Source organism: Lycium ferocissimum, chromosome 8, assembly GCF_029784015.1.
Source record: "Lycium ferocissimum isolate CSIRO_LF1 chromosome 8, AGI_CSIRO_Lferr_CH_V1, whole genome shotgun sequence".
Taxonomy (NCBI): domain Eukaryota; kingdom Viridiplantae; phylum Streptophyta; class Magnoliopsida; order Solanales; family Solanaceae; genus Lycium; species Lycium ferocissimum.
The window spans coordinates 6,852,863-6,858,327 of record NC_081349.1 but is presented as its reverse complement, the minus strand read 5'-3'; positions in this window follow the sequence as shown (position 1 = coordinate 6,858,327).

Genomic DNA, 5,465 nt, shown 5'->3' with positions numbered 1-5,465 from the left:
AATGTTGAAAATGTAGCCACTTTTGGGGACTACATGGTATTTGAAAATCCACTATGGAATGATGACGCTCTTCCCTATGATAGAAAACTCCCCTTAGGAAATGATAATACTTTGTGGGGAAGGAGTGTTTTGAAAAGAGAGGTGATACTTGCTTGCAAAGTGTTAACTCTTCCTTGTGTCTTCCGAGTCTTAGTAGTATGCTTGATCATGTACTTGAATTTAATAGTGAAGCTACATGTGAGGACACCATAGATGAAGTTGTTTTGTGTGAAACCTTTCTTTACTATCTATTCGCATATGATGACATTCATGCTCTTGTTGGGAGTGCATTTTTTGTTGGGCGGGGTCTAATAGGGTAGATAGTCGTTCTCTTGGCCACGATGTGTGGATATTCTTCCCGTTTGACCCCGTTGATATTTCAAATTTGTGTCTCATGTCTAGTAGAATCAATGTGGTATTGCCTTTTCGGTATTTTGAAACCATTGGTTCCTCTATGATATATTCATTTCATGTTCTTTGCGATAACCAAGTTCTTAGTGCTCTATATGAGAGCTTGTTCTTCTTAATCATGGTTGATACTTGGTTATATCACAAGTGTGTGCATATTTGGTATGTTCAGAGTAGGCTACTCTAACACTAACCCTCATCCTTTGAGGACCTTGTTGTTGCTTGTCTTCCCTATGGTTTTGCAAGGTTTAGATTCGAGGACGAATCCTTTTCAAGAAGGGGAGAATGATACAAGCCGAGCTTCATCAAGAATATCCATTTCAAGTCGAGCTAGGATCACGTCTTTGGAGACTTACTAGGTGCTTGGATTGAAGGCATGAAGCTCAAGAATATGCTAAAATGGAAGTATAGGCCTCATTTGGATGAAGTAGGGAGAAGAAGGCCTTTCTCATCTTTTGAGAAGACTACTAGCCAAACAAGGCCCTTACTTCATTAAAAGGGTATTATTGTAATAGCCATAGTAGTCTTCCTTTTCTATTTAGTATAAATACTATCTTAGTTTATTTCATTTGGTAGACTTTTATGATATGAAATATTGAAATTGTGAAATTGTAAGACTCCATTGGGAGCATGAGAGATGAGAGCTTGTTGAAGCTTTTGGTTGAATTCTTTGTTGAGAAGGTTGGTTGCTTGGGACTTTGTTTCCCTTGAGGTCACCTTAAGAATTTGGTGTTTCTTTTGATGATAATTTAGAGGTCTTTGTTTTAATATAACTTTGGTTGCTAAATTGAATCTTAAGTTGTGTCAAATTATCTATCTTTTCTTTTCCTTTTGTTTATCTTCTTAATTTCTCGTTTCCGCGTATCCGTTCTTGTATCGTAAAATACATATTAATCACTTCCCACTTCCACATTGGGATCTCCATCTCTTGTAATAAGCCACTGGGTTTCTGATGTTTGATCGTTACCTGTTGGCAAGTGGGGCATTGAGCTACAAAATTGCAATATCTTTCTTCATACCATTCCACCAATAAAATCCCTTGAGGTCATGATATATCTTTGTGGATCCAGGATGGATTGAATACCGAAAATAATGAAATTCTGACATAATCCTGTCTCGAAGCCCGGTTGCATTTGGAACGCACAAACAACCTCAATATTTAAGAAGCCCATTTGAACCAAGTTCAAAGGCTGAGATCTGATTTTGTTGAACTCCTTCCTTAATATTGATTAGAATTGGATCCTCATACTGTTGAGCCTTTACGTCGGAGGCAAGAGTCGATTGAGATATATTCTGTAAGGTAATCCCAGTGTCTTCTGAATCTAGTAGGCGAACTCCCAGATTTGCTAAGCGATAAAGTTCTACAATCGAGTTCTAATTTTTTTTTTGTGTCCATACAATAGACTGGGCCCATTGATTTGTGACTTAGAGCATCAGCTACAACATTAGCTTTGCCGGGGTGATATAAAATTTCGGTATCGTAATCCTTTAGCAATTTGAGCCATCTTCATTGTCTCAAATTCAATTCCTTTTGCTTGAATATATATTGAAGGCTTTTATGATCTGTATAGATATCAAAATGAACTCCGTATAATAATGCCGCCATATCTTCAGAGAGTGAATCATTGCCGCCAACAAAAGATCATGGGTTGGAAAATTTTGCTCATGTTTCCGTAGTTGTCGTGAGGCATAAGCTATCACCTTACCATTTTGCATCAATACACACCCCAGGCCTGTGTGTGACACATCGCAGTATACAGTGTAACCCTCGGTGCCTTCTGGAAGGGTGAGAACAGGAGCGAATGTCAACTTATCTTTTAATTTCCAAAAACTCCGCTCACACGCTTCTGACCATTGAAACTTAGCCCCTTTTTGAGTTAATTTTTTAAGGGGAGCTGCTATAGAAGAGAATCCTTCTACAAATCTCCGATAATATCCTGCAAGGCCCATGAAACTTCGAATTTCAGAAGCTGTTGTTGGCCGAGGCCAATTCTTAGTGGCTTCAATCTTCCGATCATCAACTTTAATACATTCATCAGACACAATATGGCCTAGAAAAGCCACTGAAGTTACCCAAAATTCATATTTGGAAAATTTGGCATATGACATTTTATCTCCCAATGCTTGCAACACCTTTCGGAGGTGGCCAACATGTTCCGTCTCCGAACGAGAATATACCAAGATATCGTCAATGAATACTATAACAAAAACAACCAAGAAGGGCCAGAATACTGTGTTCATTAATGCCATAAATGTCGCAGGAGCATTTGTCAATCTGAAACACATAACTAAGAATTCAAAATGCCCATATCTCGTTTGGAAGGCTGTCTTTGCAATTTCTTCCCCTTTTACACATAGTTTATGATACCCTAACCTTAAGTCAATCTTCGAGAAGCATTTGGCACCCCGTAGCTCGTTAAACAAACCATCAATTCTAGGCAATGGATATTTGTTCTTGATAGTCACCTTATTCAATTGCCGATATTCAATACACATTCTTAGTGAGCCATCCTTCTTGCGCACAAATAATACCGGTGCTCCCCACAGAGAAGTACTGGGTCTAATGAAGCCCTTATCCAGCAAGTCCTACAATTGCACCTTTAATTCCTGCAATTCAGCAGAGGACATGCGATAGGGTTGAGTGTCAGGATACACATCAATCACAAATTCAATTTCCCTTTCGGGAGGGAGGCCTGGTAATTCATCGGGGAATACATCCTGAAATTCATTAACTACAGGAACGGATTGCAAAGATGGTGGTTCTCCTAACTTGAACCAAATGATAAATATAGCCTTTGGAGATCATTTTCTGTGCCTTAAGGTAGGAAATAAACCTACCCTTTTGAGCCGGAGTATTGCCTTTCCATTTGAGAACCGGCTCACCCGAAAACTGAAATTTCACAGTTTTGGACTAACATTCAACATTGTCATAGCAAGAGGCTAGCCAGTCCATACCTATAATAGCATCGAAATCTACCATTTCTAATTTCACTAAATCAGTAAAAGTCTCACGGCCACATATCGTAACCACACACTTACAATAAATTTGTCTCGCAACAACAGGTTCCCCAGCTAGAGTAGAAACTAAGAAAGGCTTGGGCAAAGATTCGGGCTTAATACCAAACTTATCAGCAATATAAGGAGTGATATAAGATAGTGTGGAACCCGGGTCAATTAATTCATAAACATCATAGGAACAGATGGATACACAGACTACCTGTCACAACATCTGGGGATGACTCAAGATCCTGCCGCCCTATAAGTGCATAAATCCGATTTTTGCTGCTACCGGAACCAGACATCTTACCTCTTCCCCTACCTCTACCTGTTGGGACTCAAGAAGAACCTTGTCTAGGAGGGCGAACAGAAGATGAAGAACCTGCGATCGAACCTATCGGCTGAGCTAGGCCTCCTCTACCGCGAGATGGACGGTTTCCCATAAAATGACCAGGCTGCCCACAAGAGTAACACACCCCCATACCCTGGCGGCACTGACCAAAGTGGCCCTTAACGCATTGATCACAACAGGGAAGTGGGGGCCTTGCCTGCCAGGATTCTTCCTTATGTGCGCGAACCGGCACTCTCTAACCTCTAACTCGGTCCGTAATGCTTCGGGTCGATCATAACGCGGCCTCAGGAACAGAGAAGGTGCACTAACTACTGAAGAAGCTGATCTTCTATAAGAATAGGGCCTATAACCCTCCTTATAAGCACCTGAATAACCTGCGGATCCGACTCGCTTATAACAGCCCTTATTCGGGTCTTGCTCACTCCGTCGTCGACGTCATGGTCCTCCAAATTCTGAGCATACGCCTGAATACAAGCAATATCCATACCACCCTGTAATGAAGCCGTCATACAATCCTTAATAAGGTGCGGTCCAACAACAGCTAGCATTCTAGTATTCAAATGGCACCGTATGAAACTCTATATGGAAATAAAGTGTACATCCCCCGACGGTGGTTTAAAGTAGAGAGGTATGTACTTAATAGGCCTTGAGTTGATTCAACAAGCGGTGGAAAAGGTCAAAGTCATCCGGGATCGACTATTCACATGCCTCAAAAGTCGCCGTAAGAATCTATAGACAACCGTCGGCAAGACTTAGAATTTCAAATTGATTTTTGGGTATTTCTAAAAGGCATCGTCATTTAAAAGCGTTATGAGATTTACTAAGAAGGGAAAGTTAAGTCCTCGATACATTGGACCTTGTAGGATTATCCGCAAGGTGGATCAAGTAGTTTATGAACTAGACTTACCTCCAGAACTTGAATCAGTCCATCCAATCTTCCATGTATCGATGCTCCGTAAGTGTGTTGGAGATCCTACCAGATCGCCTCTGTGTCAGACAACGTTCAAGTCGACAGAAAAGTTTGGCTTATGAAGAGGTGCCTATTGCTATACTAGATAGGCAAGTACGGAGGCTTAGAAACAAAGAAGTAGCTTCAGTCAAAGTCTTACGGAGAAACAACAACCAATAAGAAATGACTTGGGAAACAGAGGAAAATATGAAGTCCAAGTATCCACACTTATTTCTACCCCCGGAAGATGTTCAAGATGAAACATTAACATTATATATGTATGCTTCTTTTCATGCTTTTGGTCGCGTGTGGCCATTATTTATGGCTATTGTGTTGTATCCCTATGAGGCATTGTTATTATGGGCTGGTAGCGCCATATTACAAGTGGAAATTCGCCATCAGTAGAGCCTGAGAACTTAACATTCGAGGACAAATGTTTTTGGGGCCTAGTGGGAAGAATGTTACACCCTCGCTTTCATGGTGGGAAGAACATACAGTTTTCTAGCCAAGCATGTCCCGAAAATGGAAATTTATACCTGAAAGTATTGAGACGCTAAGCATTTTACCCACAGGTCGAGGTAATTAAAGGTATTCTAGGTATAGAATATAAAACAACGGGGAAAAACCAGGGCGACGGGAAAAACGAGGGACCGACGAATCAACGGGGCGTCGATTCGAGGGGGTCAAAGAACCGCGTTATGTTTTCGGAAAATCCGGGTT